Source organism: Harpia harpyja, chromosome 23, assembly GCF_026419915.1.
Source record: "Harpia harpyja isolate bHarHar1 chromosome 23, bHarHar1 primary haplotype, whole genome shotgun sequence".
Lineage (NCBI taxonomy): Eukaryota > Metazoa > Chordata > Aves > Accipitriformes > Accipitridae > Harpia > Harpia harpyja.
Genome location: NC_068962.1, coordinates 9283671 through 9308436, shown reverse-complemented (window position 1 = coordinate 9308436; position 24766 = coordinate 9283671).

The following is a 24766-nucleotide window of genomic DNA, read 5'->3' as shown; positions in this document are numbered from 1 at the left end:
TCCCCTGCAGCCCGTGGGGAAGACCACGGTGAGGCAGGCTGTCCCCCTGCAGCCACGGAGGTCCATGGTGGAGCAGATGATATCCACCTGCAGCCCGGGGAGGACCGGTGCAGGTGGATGTACCCTGAAGGAGGCTGTGACCCCGTGGGAAGCCCACGCTGGAGCAGGCTCCTGGCAGGACCTGCAGCCCCGTGGAGAGAGGATCCCACGCCGGAGCAGGTTTGCTGGCAGGACTGGTGACCCCCCACGCTGGAACAGTGTGCTCCTGAAGGACTGCAGCCCATGGAAGGGACCCACGCTGGAGCAGTTCGTGAAGAACCGCAGCCCGTGGAAGGACTCACGTTAGACAAGTTCGTGGAGGACTGTCTCCCATGGGAGGGACCCCACGCTGGCGCAGGGGAGGAGTGTGAGGAGTCCTCCCCCTGAGGAGGAAGGAGCAGCAGAGACAAGGTGTGATGAACTGATGGCAACCCCCATTCCCCGTCCCCCTGCGCTGCTGGGGGGGAGGACGTGGAGCAAATCAGGAGTGAAATTGAGCCTGGGAAGGAGGGAGGGGGGAAGGTGTTTTAAGATTTGGTTTTATTTCTCATTATGCTACTCTGATTTGATTTGTAATAAATTAAGCTAATTTCCCCAAGTCGAGTCTGTTTTGCCTGTGATGGTAATTGGTGAGTGATGTCCCTGTCCTTACTTTGACCCATGAGCCTTTCATTATATTTTCTCTCCTGTCCAGCAAAAAAGATGCAATGTGAGGGGCAATTTAACCTTTGTGTTTAGTATAACCATTTCATTTACTGCTCAAAGCATTTTCTTTTTTTCACAGTTCACAGTAGCCAGCTGTAGGAACAAATAAAACACCATTATTTTGCCAATTATTCTGCAGCAGTTGAATTTTGTCTATGAAATATCCACTGTGCTCTTCCATTTAAAATGAGCCAAGTATTCAAGTAAAATTATGTGTTATCCAATATTTTACGAACACTTAATCGTTGCCATTCAATGCAATAGAGAAAGGTAAAGGACTTTCTTTCCTCTTCCTTCTTGAACTTCTTTTCATATTCTGCTCTATTACCGTTACTGTTCTCAGGACACCATCGAATCATATGACAGGACTGGAAAGAACATTAAACTATCATCTAGTTTAAGTGGGCTGAGTTTAGCTTAAGTATCATCAGTATGGCATCTGAATACTAAGCAAGTATTTAGATGTTCCCTAATACATGTTTATCTCACCATCTATTAAAACTAACTTCCAATAAAAGAAGTTTCAGGTTAAACCTGGGCCCTGCATCTCACAAAGGCCGCAAAACCACTTTTTCCCCAAGCCCATGTGAGTCATTTAAGAGAGAGATGTCTGCTCTATTTTCTTCCCTAAACTGAAAAGGATGCCTGTATTCCAATATTTTTACTGAGTCATGCTGTTTAAATTATTTTGCTCTTCTCTTGATTCTTTCCTATTTTTTTAAGTATCTTTGAAAGTGTAATGGTCAAAACTAGACACTGTATTCCAGCTACACCTGGTGTGGATGACCACACCTGAAGAAAGTTGCAGACTTCTGTCTGTATATATGTGTTCTCCAGTAGCATTGTGGAGTTATCTCCTGTATCACACTGCTGTGGTTTTTGTTTTATTGATACATAGGCAGGTATTTCCCCTTCTTCGTATTAGTTGATTCAAGTTCATCTTCCTAAATATAACACTTTGAAGTGTCCTTTATGTTGTATATTGCTTTTTTAATTTGAAGTCTGAATTTGAAGAGATCGTATTATGAACCTGTCCTCCAAATAGCTTGCAATCCTTCTGAAACCAGCCTAGTTTAATGCACAAATGTGTAATTTTTCTGTCTACTCCATCACTTAAGTCATTTACAAAAATATTGACCTGAGCATGACCTAAAATACGTCTGCACTTTGCAATGTCCTTCTACTGTGCCTGTCAACCACAGACTTAACTCTCCTTTGAGAATCAGTTTTCTTGTATTTGTCTGCTTGCTAATGATTACTGCACCTAGATGACCCTTCTTTGGTGTGTTTATGACAAAGTTCACAACAAAAGCTTTATTATATTTCAGACTTATTACAAATCTTGACTATCCTTTTCACCAGGCCAGTGGTACTGTTGAAGTAGGGAGCTAAATTAGTTTGACACTGAACACTCTTGAAAAGTCTGTATTGGCTGTGTTCTACTGTTTCTACTTCATTATGGTTTTGTTTATATATTTGTTTTGTTTATATACTTGTTTGTTAATATCTTATTCCAGAAACATTGTAGGAGACAAAGTTATGCCAGCTGGTCTGTTACTTCCAGTGTTCTTCCTTGTTCCTTTCCTCGTCACATTCTTTTTCCTTTGAAGGTAGAAGCATGAAGATTTTGAATATTTCAAACAATTTGTATCATTGCTATTTAACAGTCACAATAATTAATGAACTTTCACATCCCTTTGTTTTTATCTTCCTTTTAAGATATAAGTAGAATCTTTTCCTGGTGCTTTTTGTATTCTCTATTAATTGAAGCTTACATTGCACTTCAGCATTTCTGGTTTTGTCTCTGTGCACTTTTTCTATTCCTTGATCAATTTGCTTAATTTCCACTTTTGAATGATGCTTTTTTGTTTTTTTCAAGTCATTTAACAGCTACTGATGTGACCATGACCATAATTTATTAAAATCTTTGTCTTTTCAAGCTTCTAGGTCACATCTTCCTTGTAAAGAACAATTTTGAGAATGACCTGCCATAGATTCAAGTAGTTCTGCACTGGATTTGTTACTTCAAGTTATTAAATAACCTCAGTGTGTTCTCCTGAAGAACATGTTAGTTGAGTCTGTGTATTGTGTTGAACAGACTGCAGTGAATTTTGCAGTCTGCTTCCTAAATTATATTAGCTTAAGAAATATTGGATTGCAGAAGAGAAGCACCCATCATTTTCAAATATTTTGATAAGGTCTCTAGAGCTTTTCTCCTGTAGAGGTTTATAGTGTATTCCAATACTCAAAACCAAAGTGTTGATTGTAGAAATTTGCACTGATATGGGCTCTGAAAAAGATGGGATTGGCTTGTTTTTTCTGGCACATTTCTTTAAAGTAAAGAAGAAAAAAACTTTGTTTGATTGCTTGAAGGGGATCTAATGAGAGCATTAGGTTAAAAATACTGGTATCCATCATATAATATACACTGGTATCCATCATATAATATATCTAGTCAGAATAAGCTGTAGAATTTTCCTAATGTATTTAAAGCAATTACTTTGAAATGCCAGGTTGGAGAAAGCAGTAATTTTTCCAGACTTCTAACACTGTATTCATCTGTGTGTTCTGAGTCGACAAACTTCAGCTCAGACAGTAATTTTTTATGCTGTCAAGTGAAGCAGCTGGAAAGTAGGCCTTACCTTCTAGTTCCTTTCCTTTTGACAATATGTGTCAAAAGTGTAATGTGGGTTAGACTAAATGTAATAATATTATATTTATGACTGTGACAACAAATAATGGTACTAAATTAAAGTCTTTGGTCTTTCCATTTGCAGGGGCTGGTAACATAATAATAATAATTCATTCAAGGATGAAAGTTGATATACAACTTCATAGTCTAGGAATACATGCTTGTAACTTATAGCCCACTGTCTATTTCTCCATTAAGGTGGCATACAGAAAAAAAAAATATATGTTGCTGCCTTAGAGCAGCAAGTCCACATTCTTACAAGTTAAACGTCCTTTAATTTTTTAAAATAAGGTCTGTCAGCTCATCATTAAGGACTCTGTGCTTTGATTTTTATTAAGTAAAAATAGAATGTGAATTATAAAGGTTTTAAGTTGCCAAGATCTAAATATAGGGCTGTGTACTTTTCCCTTGATAGTTAAGATCACCACACTAACATCCACACCACTTTAGGTAACTTCACCACCTTCACTGCAAGAGTGATGTTAATGATATCAAGCAGCACTGTAAAAGAAATGTGGGACTTCTTTCATTTTAGCAGAGATGAGTGACAAAGGAAGTGAATTTCAGTTCTTTGTTTGAGAAAGTATTAATTTGAAATTATAGAGGGCAGAGACTGGACAGGATGGTAGCTTTTTAATGTAGGTTATCTTTCTTTTCGGTATTATCAGCATGCTATTTTCAAATTACTCAGACACTGAAATCAATAAAAGCTCTTGCACATCCTTCAGGAGTCACCAGTGGGCTTTATTGACTGCAAATCATACATCCCTCTTAACTGTCCAGACTTCACTGCCAAATTTTGTGAAGAAAACAGTAATCATTAATTTAACTGTGTTTGTTTTATTATTCCCCCAGAATAAATTTAAAGAATTTTCTTACAGCAAAAGAAAAGAAATAAAACTGAAGCTGAACTGAGAAGGAGGTGTGCTCTCTAACTTTGAATGGAATGCAGTTATCATTTAGGAATGACAAGAAATATGGCAATATGCAGGAAATTAGTTAAATTTAGATCTCCAGAAAACAATGATCCTGGAATCCTGCATGTAGTTAACAAAGCATTAAAAATGAATTTGCCCCTCAACATTGATTTAGCCATCTTATTAAACTATAACAGAATTTACCAAAATTTGGAGGCCATTATCTCCCTTTTCCTCACTAGATCTACAGAACTGCTAGAGGAGGAGCATCCTTCTTTTACACAACAACCCAGTGCTTTTGGCATTCAGCAGAATGATACTGACCCAATTCCACTTCTTTAAATCTCAGTCCCCTACTTCCAAAGAGACCACTCCAGTCGGGTCAGAGTGTTCTCCAGAATCCACATCTTTCACCCTCTGATCTTAATACTGCTTTTATCCACATGAATAAATAGCAATTAATAGAAACATGGATTAAAAGCAGATGATTCAGTTCTTTGATGAGTATCCTAACTACCAGACTAGAGTCTTTCTCCCACACTTGCTTTTTGGCACAATGAACATTGAAATAATTATATGAAATGGGTGGAGTTATGCTAACATTAGAATTCAAGTATTCAGTATGTCAGCATTTGGACACACATATGGTCTGATCATTCAGCAAGTTAAGACAACTAAACTATAAACTATCCTCTGTTTCATGAAAATAGTGTTTCACTGGTTTTTTTTGTGTAGTGTGAAACAGAAGATGTGAACACAGCGCTTAAGGCTACTTAACTCACTCGGTTCTGTCCAGAGAGAGATGCAGGTCACAGCACTTCGAGTGGAAGCTGAAATCGAGATCTCATACATGCCCTGGCAGCGGTCTTAGCCACCGACTTAACTGTGTGAGAGGACTTCAGGAGTCAAACCTAATAGAAACAGACTTCCCTTCTACTCTCTCTTAAGGAAGGGAACAGGAGGAAGAGAGAGGAGAGGAAAGATTGTCCCCTCCTCTCCCTTTCTCTTCACTGCCCTCCTCTCTCCTCCCCCAAGATTTCTACTAAAATTCTACTCAGAGCATGGTTTGCACGTCCCATTTGTTTTGCTTAAGACTATACTATTATTATTCTGCAAAAACACAAAGTTATTTACAAATACATAACCTCTTTCAATGCCAAGGTGCTTTACTCTTAAATTTAGGTCACGTACAGCTCAGTAAAGTTGTAAAAGTGAAACCAGAGCAGCAGCATTGCCGACAAATTCAGTTTAAAACCATAGACAGAGTGTAATTCTGTCTGTCTGCTGAGGGATGGGGACTGCTACAGGAGACCCCAGGATGTTGGTTCTTTTTTCAGATTGAACAGACAATGCTTAAAGACATGCTTTTCATCTGATGTACATCTTGCTTTTGCTTCAGGGAAACTTCAGGCTGAGGAGGGCTTTGTCCCAAGGTGTAATCATGATGTGGCCAAAATGCAGGCCCAAATGTGGAAATTTGAGTGTTTCCCTGGATCACGTAAAACAGACTAATCCACAGGCCTGCTTTTATGACCCATGCAATTCCACAGGGGAGAATATATGTGATTTCCACACAGGCTTTCTTAAGTTCAGGAACTGTGAGCTCATTTACAAAACCCAAATCTAATCAAAACAAAACCATCAATCCCTCATTACCAATGTCTAATTTATTATTATTATTATTATTATTATTATTATTAATTTTAAGGTGTAAAGACTGGAAAACAATGGAAATGTTAAAAAAAAAGTTCCCCCAAAATAGGACTGAGCATATGTAAAACTACAACTGAAATGCATGCTTCTATATGAAACCTATATCCTAAGTCATATTTTTGAGCAAAAGTTTGGCTTATCACCAAAAATCATATTGATTTCATTTTCACTATCCAAGTATCCCATAGGAAACCCTCTCTGATTCAAGCAGTTAAATTTGAGCAGTCTTTCAAAGGATTGGACCAGCTGGAATCAGATGGTATATGAAGACAAAGAGAAAGTGAATGTCATTTTGGACACTTTTTTCTTTTTTTTCCTTCTAGTTAAATAGATTTTTTCCAAGATAGTGGAGCAATACTTTCAAGAGGCTTATCAAGTGACTTGTTTGTTACTTTAAGCTCAAAGTGGAAACATCTGGAAGACATTAGAAAAAAAATCTTCGGCTCCATTGCCTCTTCTCCTCCAGTCCCTTGTAGCTTTCCATAATGTCACAATAGTTCATACCTATATAAACAAATGAGAACACTCCAGCTATATTTTATAGTCTGACTAATTTACAGGATCTTTGAACATGGAGGTACAGAACTGCACCACTTCTACTGAATCACGGACTCTGCTTACATGGAACAAATCTATTAAAAAACTGCTATTAAAGTAACAGAATTGAAAAACCCACAAAGTTAGGGAATTTTAATGATTTACTTTTATATTTTTAATTGCTATATATGAATGGATTTGAATTTGGTTTTTACATCTGTTAAGGTTATTTTTAGATTGTACTGGCTTGTAAAACAGACATAAGATATATCTCAAGGTTTCTCACACACCGGCATGAGTAGCACTTTGGGTATTTAACCTTCTTCATAATAACACATGTCCCCTGACAGGTTCCCAAGTTAATGAAGATGATGATAGCAGCATTTCCCTCCATGACTGCTACAGGTGGTGAGTCTCGTTATTGCTGCTGAGGCTGCCAATGTAAGTACCCAACCAAAAACCAGCTGGGTAAATAGTATATATGTTACGGTTCCCGGACACTTCAGACTTGTGTAACGGAACATAAGTTGTAAGTGGGAGACTCTCTCTGCCAAAGATATTTTTCGTTTTTTCCCCTGCTTTGAATAACATTTTTAAAATGTCACAATGGAAGAATGCATACTTCCTATTACACTAGGCTTTCAACTCCCCGCTTAGTTGCTTTATATACAGATTTGGAAAAGGACTGCACAAGAATGATTCCATTACAGTGATGTAAATTAGGTGTAACTTTACTAAAGTAAATGGAACCCTGGCAGGACAAAGCCAGTGTAACTACGGAAATCGGGCCTCAGCTAGTGCTTTTTTATTACTGATTAAAGTATAGGAAAAAAAGGAATGAATACTTACATAAAAAGAATATTTAACTTTCTTTGATTCTGAAGTTAAACAAAATCTTCAGAAAAAGTGCTTTAGAAAAAGTTTAAAAGGCCGGAGTAAGAACATATGTACAAAATTCAACAATGCAATTCAAAAGACAATAGGTTTTGAATGAAACCCAACTTAAAGGACAATTTTTTTCTGCCCTTTTTATTATGCACATGAAAATGTAGGATTTCTCTGAAAAAGCAGAGTTGAAAAAAAAAGGGGGGTTAGGTGTTTGCATCCGTAAGTTGGAGGAACTGATGGAAGAACACAGACGATTCTCCCTGAATGTCCTTATCTTATTGCTGAACTACTGGTACATCCATGAAAAGCTGTGTTGGTAGACTTTTTGATTTCATAGAACTAAGGACTGATTTATTTTTGTGTGAAAGAGGATTTTGATACATTGCCAACTTGCTTATTTTACATTTAGACAGTGAAACTTATTACAGTGGAAAGCCATGCAGGTCAGGAGACCCAGGTGCTTAGGAAAGCAGAAAGATTTTCACTCTGACAAGGCAGCTAGTGTTGTCAATGGTGGCTGGCAAGAGGATGTAGCATTCATTGAGAAAATTACAGTGAAAAAAGCAGCTGGTTTTATAATGCAATTAAAGCAATTTCTAAGTGAGTGTCAGATTCCTTATCACAGGAAAATAATTTTCTCACCTACATGGGCTGTATTTTCTAGATCAGGTGAAAACTTTAATGTCTTAAATTGGTTTTTTAATGGCTTATTTTGAGCAAGTTTTGAACCAAATAAATTTAAAATAAAAATATGTGTCATGTAAGTATGAAAATATAGGGCCTTTACACAGAAAGTATTCAGACAAAGGTACTGGTATTTCCAATGCAGGCTGAGTAAATACGTTCTAGGATATATGTTACTTATGGGCCTATTTAAAATTTGTATGAAAAATGCATGTCTACATTTCTATTTTATGAGAAAATATTTGCATATAACACTGAAAATTTTTAGACATGGTAAATCCTTTTGAATGCTTGACTTTTGTGTATCAAAATCCATCTTCTAAAAATGAAGAAAAGAAATTAATCAGCTATTGTCTGTAATGTGAAAAATATCAAAAGCTAGCTACCTACTTTGTTGTGATATAAAGATGTGATCTGATGTAAAGCAGCGATTTCCGACTACAAAGTATTTCTCATTTGTCAGGTTCCCTCAACATTATTTGCTGTTGCCAATCCTCTGTGTACCTTGGGTATAGTACCTCTATGGGTTAATGACCCAAACTGTTCCCAGAGAAAAAGGAAAACTTCATAGAAAGCTGGAAAGCAATGCCTTGCATGTGTACAGTAAGTGAAGATACTTTGTCAATGGAATTACTGAAGCAGGTACATTTCTGTCCAATTTTCAAATTCGTGTAGTACTGTTTCATTAAATACGGTGAATCAATATAGGGTGTTCTCAGGTAATTAAAGTAGTCCCAACTGAGTGTAAATCTGAGTTTTAAGGTAATGCTTATGCTACCTGCTAGTACTACTCTGTAATTTATGCCTACTTTTTCTCTTTCAAAGCAACAAACTTTCCTGATAGAACTACTATTAACTTCTATTTTTGCCATTTTATGTTTTTATCTTTTCAGATATTCAAACTCATTCATCTATGCATTATAATCTGAATTACACTTACCGAAGATCCATACAGCATAAATATGTCAAGTGCTACAGTTAGGTTATGTCTGTAATGTGTGAATGAGAATGTAAAAAAGCCTATTATTTGGGCAATATCGAGGCAGGGGTTAGTTTAGGAGTTTTGCCTTCCATTATCTTGGGCAGCTGCTATGCATTTTCATTCTCTTTCTAGTATTGTATTCCCTTAGCAGAGCTTCTTAATGGTATAGCATTTATACCAATCTAGCATGTTTACCAGTATAAATATAATCAGAGTAGAAGTCCTCTAAACTATAAGCAGGGTTCAGAAAATAATTTAATTGACATTAGCAGGAATTAGAGAAACTATTGCAATATTAATGCTATGGTTATCAAAAGGCTAGCCAGCTTCTATCTTGTTCTAATTGGAATGGAGTTTGACATCAGTGAAAAATAAATGTTTTCTTTCCCCTGTTTACATGACATAACAGAAATTGAAGTACTTGAATCAAATTCAGTGTTGTCAGTTCAGCCTTTTGGTCAGTACAGGGATAAGGCAATTCAAATCGGTGTTGCCTTAATGTAGATAAAGACCTTTTCAGCCTATCATTTTACTCAGTACTCTGAATTTGCAAAGTAAAATAAACCTGCTGGCTTAATTTTTAAAGCTTTTTAGGAAGTCAGGATGTCCAAATCCCATCAAAATAAGAGATTTTAAGGCGGCCAACAGCATCCTGGCCTGCATCAGAACTAGTGTGGCCAGCAGGAGCAGGGAAGTGATCACCTGTACTCGGCACTGGTGAGGCCGCACCTCGAATATGTGTTCAGTTTTGGGCCCCTCACGACAAGAAGGACATTGAGGTGCTGGAGCGTGTTCAGAGAAGGGCAACGAAGCTGGTGAGGGGCCTGGAGCACAAGTCTGATGAGGAGCGGCTGAAGGATCTGGGATTGTTTAGCCTGGAGAAAAGGAGGCTGAGGGGAGACCTTATCGCTCTCTACAACCACCTGAAAGGAGGTTGGAGCCAGGTAAGGGTCGGTCTCTTCTCCAGAGTAACAAGTGACAGAACAAGGAGAAATGGCCTCGAGTTGCGGCAGGGGAGGTTTAGATTGGATATTAGGAAAAATTTCTTCACCAAAAGGGTTATCAAGCACTGGACCAGGCTGCCCAGGGAAGTGGTTGAGTCACCATCCCTGGAGGTATTTAAAAGACGTGTAGATGTGGCCCTTAGGGACATGGTTTAGTGGTGGACTTGGCAGTGCTAGGTTAAAGGTTGGACTCGATGATCTTAAAGGTCTTTTCCAATCTAAACGATTCTATGATTCTATATTAATGTGAATTACGGATGAGTTTGTAATCCTGTTTCTCATTTCCATCCAGGCATTCCTGGCAACTTAAAACTATAACACGAATACCCCAAATAGTTGAAAGGTATCAAAAGTATATTGGTTTATGTTACTCTTTTTCTAATGTATCGTTTCCTTTGGTTTCTAACTGGAAGGTAACATAAGGACTTCAGTGTCATATACTCTCTGGGTACTAGCTGAAATACAGTAAAACATCAAACCAGCAGTTCTCTCATTTGCTCAACCTGAACTGAGTATGACCTACTCAGTATTTCTGGCTTCCCATTCAGAAATAAAAAATATTGATGATTTACAGCATCAAGTCATTTATGGCCAAGGTAACACATCATAAATGATGTTACATGTTGTTAAAAGTCATAAAATGCTGAAAAAATAATTTCTTTTTTTTTAACAGAAAAATATTAGATTTGTTTTAGGAGGAACTGAGTCAATGTAGGGCTTATGTGAACTACAGGATACCTTTTCTGGCACCAAGCTTCACAGACTACTGGAATACCTAACAAACCTGACTGGCTTGACATGTTTTGCCAGGTTTGATGGGTATCCAATCCAAAGGAAGAATCTGCTGAAAGAAACTCTTTTCTGTGTGTGGAAGTGCCCTGCATCAAAACCCTAGCCCACTCAATGCTTTTAAACATTATCCTGTCTATGAGTCACATACATGCAATTAAGGCTACAAAAAGACTTCAATAATATATAGAAACGATTTATGTCTCCAGGATTTCCACAAAAGATTAATTAATCAATTCTCTTAATACTCAAAACCAAGGCTAATTTTACAGATGTAGGACAGAGAGATTTAGTGACTTGCCTGGAGTCAGAGAAAAAAATAGTGTTCATAGTTGGAATGTCAGTACAGACGATTAGAATTTACATAGAAGAAAGAGGAGGGGGGGGGAATGTAAAACACATTTAGAAGAAACATTTAGAAATCTTTTTGGTAATCTTGAGCCCCCCAAAAAACATTAGATGGGCAGTATTTTATATAGACTACAAGGATCTATAACACATGAAGGTTGAACAAATCACATTCATAGATGAGCCATAATTTTCAGGACTGTTAATGACTATGGAGTTTTCATTTTTAATTCTTATTCATAATGAGATTTTCACAGGCAAGTAATCTTGCATGGTTTTGTCTTTTCGATATTTTATTCTGGTCTTTTATTTGAATAGATATGCTTTTTGCAAGAAAAAACTAAAAAATGAGACCCTTCTGTCCCCATTTCTCCCCCATTTTTAAAGCCTGGTAAAACATGTGGGCTTGTTTTTTATAATCATGTTTTTTCAAACTTTTTTCCAGATTTTTGTCAGAAGGCCTTTTTCATCTTAACAAGATATAAAGTTAAAAATATATATAAAAAAGAAAGACTGTTAAAACTGCTTTATAATAGCTTTATGCATGCATAGATGTCAGAGCAAAATTGACAAGAGCAAGAGACAAAAAAGTAACTACAGAATTTTAGTGGATGTTTATGTCATCAAGCAAGGATGACTTGTCCCCTTAAATCCTATTGAACATCCCCAAAAAGTTCAACAGACATGGTTTTGCCTTTACTGTGTGCTTCTTAGGTTTACTGTAAGAGGAAATTATAAATACAAAAAAGTCAATCATTTATTTTCCTCATGGAATTTTATTTTCTTTCCTTTATTTTAATCATAAATTTAAACCCTTAAATCTCATTACGCCTCCCTTAAAATGCCTAATACCGCTAATCAATTTAATCCATGTATTAAAATAATACAATTTTCTGTATGCTAGAGCTTTGTGACCTTTTTTAACAGTATCTCTGCAAAATGCTTTCTATCTCAGACAAAATCTTTCATGTAAGAATTTTATGAGCCTTGTTATACTAATACTATTGTTAGTTAAAACAATTCTCATTTCAATGTTCTTCAACTGTAACAGGAGAATATGTTACAAGAATGTCTGTATCTTGAACAGTGCAAATATTTAGATATAATTTGCTATTAGAAATAATCTAACTTTGAGATTAGGGATAGGAAAACACTTTCAAAGGTGATAGGCTACAGTTTTTTTAATAATTTTGTGAGGAAGATGTTAAAATTCTAAAATTCTATCATTAAGAATTGAATTGTAATGTACGTAAATTGTTAGATGAAAACTTTAGACAAAGAAAGTGAATTCAACTAAATAACCTGGGATTGCCTAAATGACACAAGACACTGAGAAGTTTAAAAAAGTAGTTTTCCATTAATTAGGAGGCATTGGGTAATATTATGTGAGTGTAAATAAGTTTGATGTTAGATTAAGAAGAAAACAAAACCAAAACCATTTTCTTATTGCTGGTTTACTATTGAAAATACACATAAAACAACAAGCACAATAAAACATAGCTAATAGGACGCTGTCCAAATCCACAGATATCAAAGTTAGTGCCCATCACAGAAGCTAGATTTTTTGCATTGCCTGTGTCTGTGCAAAATGTGCCTAGCACTTTAAAACCACCTTAGTCTTTAGCAAATTTTGTGGGAGGGGAAAAATCTTGCTTTCTTAGTTTTCTGAGAAAAACTCAGAGCTCTTTTCTCATATTTTTACATCATTACTGCATGTTTTGATAGTAACATTTTTTAAATCTTTGTAGCTCAATGTTAAATATAGTCTGTTCACAGTCAGGCATCAAAGCAAATCTAGCCCAATCCTGTTTCCACTGAAGTCAGCAAGAACAGTAAAGGTGCAAAGAGTTCAAAGCTGTGCAGGTGTACATTGGATGAAGGAAAATGAATCAGCCCTCTCACACAATTTAAACTACAGCTCAGTGTTTAAAACACGTACTTCCACAAGTTAGAATTGAAAGAAATGTATATGGATATAAATTACTTGGAATTTTCTCAGTAAATAAGAGAAAAGTTATTTTGTACAAACGTTTTTTGTAATTATATATGCATAGGGGAAATCCATAACATTAAATAAATCTCAAATTCACACTTCCACCTGTGTGTGGTGGCCTGATGTTAATATACATGCAGGTGATATAAAATTAAATGATTCTGAGTGACTCTCACTGTTCTGTTAAGCTAATATATTATTTTGCTTCCTTGTTAATAAAAAGAACATTAGAAAATGACAAACTCCAAGAAAAGGCCTAGTATCAGATAAGTTAAATGATATCTATCTTGTGGTATAGTCACAAGGAGAGCTGTTGAACTATGACTATAATAGATTTTAAAAGTCCTCATCCCAAGATTTATGCCAATTTTTTCCTGTAACACTATGTTTGTTTGGTTGGTTTTTTTACATCTTGGTTGTGTGGGAGATTGTTTTTGCTGTAATTTATTACAGTGCATTACTAATTATGTTTCTTATTTTTTTATTTAAGGACCATAATAAGAGAAACACAAGTTTAAATACCGGATGGGTATGAAAAAAATTTGTCAACAGGTAAACATTGTTGAAAATGAAGAATTTCAAGTCTTGTAGAGGAATAAGTAAAAGACATGATTCAAGTGTGATTATGAAAAATCATGTATTAATCTCAATAATTTAAGGAGTGAGGATCCAGTTTTGTCTAGGGATGTATGTAGCATTACTTAGTATGGCTGTAGCAATTATCTTTTCTGAGTTAGAAGACTCAAGTTCTATAGTTTTAGGAGGTTTAACATCCAAATGTCACATGAAATAAGAATTTTTGAAAAGAAAAATTAAAAAACAATCCAAGACAACTTCATGTTACATTTACATCTTCAAATTCCCTATTTGATTGTTATAACTTTTTACAGTATACCTTCCTTGAGTGCAAAGACTTTGGTTATTGAGTCATTGTGTTAATATATCTAAAATTTTGACCCTACGAAATAGAAATAAGAGCAATAGTTTTTCTTTGGATTTTATAGTGTCTCACGATGAGAAACTATAGCACATAACAGAGCAATAGGATATAAGTGTACCACATTTCTAGAGGAAAATATCACTCTACTGGGTGGTGGAACCTGAGACTAAAGACCTTGCAAATTTTGTTAATGTTGTTAATTGAAACTTTATCTTCAGCTATGGATGGGTTGCTGCTTGACTTGAAATGATTAATTGGATGTACAGGAGCGTAAAAAACCCAACTTAATATTAGTTTTTTTGTCAGATAGTTTTTATTTCTTAATTTCCAAAACATTTCTTACTCTTTTGCTTAATGTATTAAAAAAATCCTCCAAAACAGGCAAAGTTTGAGGTCTAGTCCCATCTTCTATCTACCAAAATAAATAAATACTTGTTTCTTTGTTACCTCTTACTTCCATTTAGGCTGTGTAAACCCTTCCTAACTACTGAAAAATGGATGGTAAATATACATAACCTTGCATATGGTAAATATACATCATATACATACTCTGAAATTCAAAACTGGTCATGAGAGATATATGTTGCAGAGATTCTTACTGAAAATTTCTCCCATCAAGAGCTACCTTCTATTTAATCAGAGATGGATATCAAAACAGTACCGGGGCTGGGGGGGGGGGGGGCGGGGGTGTGGAGTATTTGTGGAATTAGCAAAATAAAGCCTCTTACAGCTCAGTACACCAAAATCCCATGCTTGTGGCTTATATTGTGAAATGAACTGGTGTGTGAGAGAATTAAGTACTGTATTTACTTCCACCCTCTAAATAATCTTCCAGTGGTGACTCAGCCAAATAAGCACTAGCAGAATGCAAAGTCCTGCTTGTAAAGATGAGGCCAGATGCCACTATTTGGAAAATTATGCTATTGATAGGACTATCTATAGGGCACAGTTCCAAGATCTGAAGAAAACTTCTCAGAATAATTGGAACGATTTTTAATTTTACTTTAAAATCATTATCGTGCTTCAGTATTTGTACAAAAACTTGATACCCTGATCATTACAGTTTTGAAAGTCACAAGGAAAAAGAGGTTATCTATACGCTACAATGTAACATATATTGCAGTTATTTACCATATATTTTATTAAGAAGTTCTGTTTCAAACTTCTGGTTCATAAAGTTCACACACTTTTTAAGGAGACATTAGCACTACTAATCCAGATGTGATTAATTTTAGAGTGAATTCCAGAGGGACAGCATGAGGGTTACAGATGTTGAAAAAGATAATACAGAACTGATTTTTTTTTTTTCAGGGGAAAAATAAAATAACCAAAGAAATGCTGATTTTTTTCCAAATCAGTGAAAAAAAAGCACCTCAGAAATTAAAACAACAGCTTTTTTATGTTTAATCAGTGGGGATAGAAAATCAAAGCCAGCATCAATAAAAGATAGATAAACTGGTCTGGATGTAGTAAAATTCAAACAAAACTTAAGGTCAAAACAGCCTTTGAACTAAAATTGAAATCTTCCTTCATTGGTAAAAGTGTGCTTGAAGTTCTTGTTATTGCTCTGTTGTACACACACCTCCATAATTCCCCCTTTTTTTTTCTTAGAGGTCAAAATATTTAAATGCCACTAAAAAGTCTTTTTTGCTTTTAGCTTAAGAGGCTGTTGAGAACTGTGCATGAAAGCATAATCTTCCAAACAGATTTAAACTTGTCCTTATAAATTCATCAGGTTTTGAAGTATATTTATTTGAACAGTTACTCTTTTGAGATTTTTCCATTGTGGATGGATATCTGCCTTATTTGATCATTAAATTGCTTCATAATTAAATATAAAAGCATACAAAATTATCTCATCCTGAGACTTAATACTGATAAAAATTTCAATTTAAGAACAATATGGAGAAAGAGAGTGGTACTAAGAAACTGTATTGCAGTTGATCACAACATCTGTTTCAAAACCAAAAATAGTTCTGTTAAAGAAAAGCAGAAGCTTTTCTCTTTTCTCTGTCAAAGTTCCGCCTTGACAAGAACAATCCTTTTTGCCTATTTCAACTCTCAGCTCCACTTTATCAGATTTCTTATCTAAAATATTCTTTGAGTTATTATTGCTACATAAACATTGCTTATGTACGAGAATTATTTCATCCAAAATCATCGCAAGAACTGAGAAGAAAAAAATCATGGAAAAAGTTGTGGTAATAGAGCCTTAAGTTTAAAGTCCTGCTTGTCTGTTGTCTGGAATTCTCTTCAGTTGTAAGTTATCTATCCTACTTTATTTGCCAGTTTGGTTAGTGTATGATTTTCTCACCCTACTACAGGCACTATTGAATACTGATTAAGCTAATTAATTTCACAAGAGTTTGGAACTTATCTAGGATACTGCCCAAAAGGGATTGTAGGTAATATCAAAGCAGCCATCTGGGGACAAAGCCTTCCTACGCTTTTTCTTGTTTAGCCTTTTCTTTTCTGCCTCTTCCCTGGTGGTCAGCGGCGTGCTGCACAGATGTCTTCCCTACGTGTGCATAGAAGCTTTTCAAGTGGTTTTCACAGCACATGTTCTCAGTTGAGATCTCCAGGAAATTTTGTCTGAAAAAAATGAAACCAACTCACTTGGGACTTTGGTCAGTTTCAGAAAAAAACAGGAGAAACAATTTTCTTTAGGACATCATGGGGGTTTGTCATTGCAAAAAATTTTCAAGGCTGATGTTTTGTTTTGGGGGTGTGCAATCCCGGTGGAAGGAACTATAAAGATCAAAATGTAGAAATGTATTGTCACAACAGATTTATGTTAGCTACATATCAAGTACAACATAAAAAGTGAAAGAAATGAGATTTTCTTTACAAGTGTAGAAGCAATATTAATGAAAGAACAATTAGAATGTGATTGCAAATTGTTTGGTTTTGCTCATATTTTCTATCAGTAAATTGACTAAATGTATCACCCTCAGAGAGCTTTCTGAGTTCCATAATGATACTATTTCCAATGAAGGAAACCTTTTTAATGTCTTTGATCCAGAGTTCACAAAAGACAATAGAAGTCTCAGTGCAGCAACACTTTCCATACAGGAAAAAGTGACATACTGCATATATGCTTTCTCAATTGGTAAGGTCTGACTGTGATATTTTCCATAAGACAGTACAGGCAAGGATAAAAATACGCAGTTATTTAATTGTGGGTTTGTAGAGCATTTTCTTTTGTACTGACAGAACTGTCTCTTTGCTGTTTGTTTAATACTTCTTCAAGATATTCAGATAAATTAGATAATTACAGAATAGACCAAGCAAATCAGTATGGCATCTTTCATGTCATGATACGATGTTAGTCATTTCCCCTAGACATAAGATGATTCTAATTACTTTAGCCTCCTATGAATTATAGCTAACCAAACATTAATCAATGTAAATTTTTAATAATTACAAAAATTAATCTTCCAAGTGAACATTTTGTAGATGCTCCATTCAGAAAAAAAGTTCTGACTTCCATTTTACTCTGTATAAAATATTCTTACCAATTTAGTTAATATTCAGTACATTTTATATTGACATTAGAAGAACAATGTTCAGTTTATATAAACATTGTTATGAATTGCACTAGATTTTCCCATCCATGAGCAGATATTCATGTTCTAGTGACATTAAAATGTGTTAGAAATAAGGACACCCACGTGGTAGTTATTGGGATACAATATCTTGAAGATGTGAACTGTCATTTCTGCCTATCATAAATTGTTTAACATCATGTCTTTGTCTGGCATATGCACACTGGGAAATTATTACAAAATAGGGGCAGATAACACTACGTGTCATCAAATAAAAGTTAAAGAAAATTAAAAGTATATATCACTTATTTTTTTTAGCAGTGCTAAGACTGCAGGAGCCTTGTAACACCCCCCCCAAGGTCAGTGACTATCCAACTCTCTTGCCTGCAACTAGGGGAAAAAAAGAAAAGCTTGGGTTTTCAAATGCATTTAGGCACTTAATATTCTTCTAAACAGTAGCTAACTCTTGAATACTGTTGTGAATTAGGGTATATTCTCTTAACATTCTTCTTACATGGATGTTACCTCATCTAAGTTAACTGCGTTTTCCATGCTCACTAGCCGTTGGTCTGCTACATGTAGACATGGGGGCAAATGCAAATGTTCCTGGTGTCCTGCCTTAAAGTTAACGGACTAGCTGGGGCCACAGTTGACCAAGACCTCATTCTTTGGATCCACTCTTCAAAAAAACTCAAAGGAGCTAATGACTGTTACATCTACTTTTTTTCAATCAAAACCAAGTTGATTAAATGAGATACTTCTCATCTGTTGTCACATTGCCTTTGGAGCTTTATATTTCCTTTAAAACTTCCTTTTTATTCTGTTACACATTTAATCAAATGCAGCTAAAATAACAAAACAGACCTGATTAATTTATCATTGCCACACAAGAACTGGAAATAGCCTCCAGGCAATGCATTTTTGCTATCTCTTACGGGTAATAAAGCATTCATACAGTGATGTATTGATTTAACCTCACACATGTCATTGAGTAACCTTTCTTACAGTATGCAAAGCCCTTTTTCTAAGCCACCATAGAGTACACTTTCAAGGTGCTACACAAGAGTTTTAGCCACATGACTCCCATAAAGATCAGTCAGAGTTCTGTGAATATCCACGCAAACTTTTAAAATCATGCTTTTATTTGATCAATTACTGCAAAAGCTTCATAGCTGAGATAGCATTTCCAAAGAAATAAGATTCTGACCTAGATTGATTTAAACATTATGGTCTGATTTATTGATTTATTGAAATTGATTTATTGGAAAACTGATCTGGAAAAATACTATTACTCCAAAATAGTAAGTTGGACTGTTGAATGATAAGTTCTAGTTTGCCTTTATTACGTCTTTCAACAAGCAACATTTTTTGGTTGCAATATTTCTCATGATTGAATAACAGATTATAATGACATAATCAAAGCCTGTCCTCAGTTCTCCAGACATCTTTTCCGTCTAGGTGATACCCTCAAGCAGGGAAGAGCCCAAGATACCATTCTGAGATGCTGCAACTATTCATGTTTTATAAAAGCAAATGTTAGAATGAAGATTTTATCAGATTGAAACCATAATACTGCTTCCTGCCTATGTGATTCCTTGTTTGATTCTTACTTACATTTTTCAACAGTGAAAAGTAGCCATTTACTTTGAAATGAAGAAATAATTATCTGTACTATATCTACTAGACAATTTTCCCATTCCCTCTAACTTTGTGCTCATTTCATTCTTGTGAAATCTCATTTATTTAGATCTTTGCCCGTAGCCTAAAGTTACCTAGACATTAAGATGAATGCTCCTATATAATCACAGATAAGACTACCAAATTTATTAATATCAGTCGTTTAACTTTAGGTATTTCAAAATGGTACATCAGGGCATCTCTTTTTCTCTATAATGCACTTAGAAACTTTGGCTTTTAATTTTAGGTGCTCATTCCTATATTCAATGTCTAAGTTTAGATTGTCTGGAAGTTTACAGTTTACCACTGAAATGTCCAGGAATATTAACTGTCAGGAGATCCCTGAAGCCTAGACAGAGTTTAGGCGAAAAAAAGAAGAAGAAGAAAAGATTAATTAATTTTCTTTTTCCAAAAAAGATCAATATTTCCCTCTGTCTGTAGAATCCAAAGTTAATTTGAAAGTGTTGGGGGAAGGGCACCCTTTTTCTCAGATTTTCTTTGGGAAAATTCACTCTGAAATGTCAGAGAGATAACTAACATCTTAAAAATACAGAGTTCTTCCAAAACAAGAGATGTGGCACAAGAACATGCTTCATGAAACAAGAACCATTATTGTACGACTAAGCAAAAATTAATGTAGATTTTTACAACATCTGCAGTCTCTCTCCTGGTACAGAACAGCCCTATTAAGTTTGACACGCAAGTCAGCATATCTTGCAAACGCTGGAATAGTGCTCGTAGTTTCAGCATTAGACGGGATTACATCTACATCTATGTATGCTAACAAGCAGTGAAACGTGAGGCTGAAAGTAGATTTATTTTTTGTGCACAGGCAAGGAGGAAAAAGAAATTTTTAATCCCTTCTGCCAGCCATATCCATATAAGAGAACTATACAACAACTGCAGAAACAAAGTGGCTGAGTGAAACAGAGAAGCTCAGGTTCTCTTAGCCAGGGTTCAGCACCTGAAATCAGGGGAACTCTGCAGCAATGCAGAGGTCTGCCAACAAGCAGTAAATTGCCTGTTGGAGACTAACAATAGCAACACCTATCTGAGCAAGGTGTGTGGATCATTCAACACAACTGTAAGGTTAAAGTGTAATGCATTTTGCTGTGTAATTGTTCCCAAAGAGATCATCAGGGAGGCAGAAATGAGGAAGTAGGGTGAAGAATGAACAGGATGGGAATCATGACTTCTCTTACATCATGTTAGAATTTTTTTTTCCTCCTCCTTTTTATTTTTAGGGGTTTTTTTTTAATTTAATTTTTTATTTTTATTTATTTTTATTTTATTCTCAGGTTACCAGAATGCAAACGTGTTATACTTCTTGAAGTATATATGGACTATAAACTTGAAGGTGGATGGTTTGGGTTTTGTTGGGTTTTTTTTTCCCACAGAATATCACAAAGCAAAAAACTTTCTTTTCTTTTCTTTGTTTTTTTTTTTTAACTTTTACATAGCTACAGCACAGGTAACTAAGTGGGCCTATGTAGTCAAAAGTACTCAAAAGTTTAATTTGAAAACAGCTTTATTTGCTAAATAATGTCATTAAGTCCTCAGCAAATATAAAACCAACTTACTTTACATATACAAAAAATTTGTTTAGTTGTTTCGTCCACTCTTAATCCTGACGAGAATGGTAGGTAGAAACAAAGTGTCCTATTTAATGACCATGGTTGCTATGGCTCCTGTTACTTGATGTGCAGTGCATATAATACTTACAAACATCAGTATGCAGAACTTGTTTTTTCCTAGAATTTTAAGACATATTTTTAATTTTAGTCAGTGCCTTGCTTGACACAGAAATAAGTTTTCAGCTTTTAAATCACTTTACCTTATTTGTAGTAACATATAATTATTAGAACAGACTTTATTAAGGAGTAATTTTCCAAAACAGTTGCCCAGCCCACAGCAAGCAGAAGAGCAGTAAATGCAGTACTCTAGCAGCTTTTAGGAGTATGTTTACTGATCTGTGAAACATAAAATGCTATCCAGGGGTAGGAAAGTAATGCCAAGAATTTTTAACTTGCTTACATGACAAACAGCCAATGGTCTGTAAGACTGATCTACAGACTTTCCTGCAGCAAATAAAGTAAACAATATCAGCAAAGCAAAAAACCCTCTTGTTTCTCTACATCAGGGCTTATATAACAGACTTAAATTAGTTTGTAGGTCCCATTAGCAGTGTGCCACTATATTAGGAAGGGTGTCAGGCAGGGGAGGACAGTTTTACTGAAGATAAACCATTAAGGAGGTTACTGCCTCAGCACTTTCTACTTCACATGAAGTATTCTCCATGTGATACCTAAGAAAGTGATAGGACAGAGCCTGACTTCCAGCAAAGATTGTCAGTACTGAACCGTGTGGCTGATAAGAGATACTAAAAATGCAGTCAGATACTAAAAATGCAGTTTTCTCTATTCTGTTGGGACATTTCATCTGATTAAAGACGAGAAGGACGCACCTTCAAAATATGTTTAGTTTTTTGTAATGTTGACAAATAAATGAAGGAATCGACTATGTAAAGTCTTATGCTTAATTCATCTAAAATCATAGAGTTATGAGAAATCCTTCCATTACTAAATTTCTGACCTGCTGCCTACACTTTGTTCCTGAAAGGAAAGTAGTAGCTGAGTGGTTCCTTTGGCCACACAGGTTGGTTTTAAATGTCTTTGATGTTGCTGGAGCTGAATAGCTAGGAATACATTTAATATATGGGAGAGGATGCAGGAAAGCATATGAAAAGCAACCGGAATTAATTAAGCCTAAGTTCAGGGGATAAAAAGTTGCTAGGACAGGATTCAATTGCTCCTTACTCCAGGTAACTCAGTTTGAGGGAATTATGTAATTTGTTGCTGTGGTAATTCCCTGTCTCAGGCTATAACAGAGTACGCTTGAAAAATGCCTGTTTGCCTAAGCTATTTTCTTCCATTGAACCACAGCAGAAATCAGCTCTGCCTTATTTTATAAAGAAATTAGGTGGTGGAGGAGGGAGTCTTTTAAAATTACTCTTTCAGTCTTCGTTCTTGCAAAATAGTTTTGGTTATTTATGAAACTTGAATACATCAAGGTGTTCATTGACAACTAACAGCTTTCTTGTGTCTGCACAAAGAGTTACAGTGCAGTTGCACTGTTGGGGTTGATGGAAGTTCAGTCAAATATGTGTATTTGAAAGGAGCGGAGAGCGTTCCAGACTTTAAATGTGAAAAACAGCAGAACATGTACAGTTTAGCCCAGAGTATAAGAAATGGAATCATTTCCCTCCTGTCCCCACTTGCTTGAGAATGTGCAGATGTAAACTACATCAAAACTGGGGGAGAAAAAGGTTGGGGGGAGGGTGGAATTAATGAGCATCCATAATACTCCCAGATAAATGGACACCCACATTTTACATTTTTATTTTTAAAGAGAGGAAAGGCATTTTTTTTTAAAGTAGAGCTGAGAGAGCACCTGGTGAGCAAACTTGTTTAAAAAAATCAATTAAAAAAAAAAGTTCTTCAGAGTTGGCCCAGGCTTGCAAATCTTGAATGAAATGGATTGAAGTAAATGGAAACTTTTAAGTAAAGGGGAACAAATTAGTCCACTATCAGCAACACTAGTAAAACAGTAAATCAGATGAAAACAGTTAAGAAGAAGCCAGAATGGCTCAGTGGTGATTGGTCATCTGTGAGGTTTGGGATTACACTGGAGAAGGGAATGAAATAAGGGTTTTAAGTGAAAGGGTTTTGGAAAGAAGAGAATTGCAGACACCACCAGAAGGAAGCTCCTTTCCAAAGAAAATTCACATTTTCAGGCAAAGCTGCTGTTCTTCATGGCAGTAATATCTCCACCCTTGTTAATGGAAACATGTAGTATTTATAGTCAATCCTTGTGTTGGTTAGTGGGGATACAGCTCTGTCATAGCCCACCTCTGCGCATGCATTGCTCCCAGCGGTCGTTCTTTTCCACTAAAATCCCTGAGTCTTCAGCTTGCAGAAGAAGATTCTCCTGTATGTTGTCTCTTAATCCTTTCTTAACCTCCCTTTTCTCTTCAGCAAATGACAAAATCAATTGCATCTTTCTTTATTTCCCCCCATTGAATAAAGCAAAAGACTCTTCAGAGCTGATTAACAGAAGTGTTTAATGCTGGTCTTTCTTCTGCTCTTGTTTATAGCATCTAGTGCTACAAGGCAGAAGGGAAACTGGGCAAAACCTGTCAAGGACACATCCAAGAGAGTTGTGAGTGTATGTGGGCTAGTTGAATCTGTTTAGTGCCCAGCTCAGTCTAACTTCAGAATCAGACTCCTCAGCAAAAATTAACTGCAGGTTACTGACAAAATTCTATCCATGCTGCTGCTGGGCTAGAGAAAGGAGGAGGATCAAATGAGGTGGGCTGCCGGACACAATCAATCCTACCCAACCATGCTGCCAACTGTAGTTCAGCCACCTAGGTTTCCAAGAGAGTGAAAGCAGCCTGAATTTAGATTGCATCTTTCCTTGTACTTCTGCTGGAAAACATCAAGGCCCCTTTTAAAGGGCCCTAGAGCCATGTGATACGCAAGGTATAACCGAGTTGGAAGAGAGGCCTAGGCAGGCTAAGCACAGATGACTGCATGCTTGATGACACATGACAGGGTAATAATCCCAGTTTTTCCCCTCACATGTGTCCCAAAGGAATCAATGGATAATACTACAAGCAAGAAACAGTTAAAAGTAAACATTTGATTTGTTCTCCACAAGGATATTACGGAAGATCTGATGCCAGAAAAAGATGCGTTTCTCATTTTTACTTTATCAGAATACAACAGAAAATTTGGAACTCCTGCTCTTATTTCTCCTTTTCTTTCACTTCCCGCTGTGATCCCTGTTACCTTCTTAGAACCCTTTGTTCATTCCTGATTGTTCCATAGATTCCAGTGTCTTCTCTTTTGACAGCAGCCTTCCCAGAGACTGATAAGCTGTTTTTCTGCAATCAAGTCTGCCTCATCAACTGCTTTTGAATCTATTTTTCTATATCAAGATTCTCTTGCCTTTAAACCTTCTCACTGTAAAAATTTTATTCCTTCATCCACCTTGCTCCCTATACATATTTCCGGTAGGCTGCTTCCCATCTCCATAACTTTCATTCAGATATACTTATGTTTTTATTGTCTTCAGTTGTATTTCTTAATTTCTTTCTACTATCACTCTAACCATCAGCTGAAGGCATATCTTTCACAGAAGAATGACATCCTCCTGCTCTATAGTTACAGCACCTTGCAGACACAGTTTTTACACCACTAGAAGTTGTGTGGTACTGCTCACCCACATTACAAACACTCCTAAAGGGTTGGA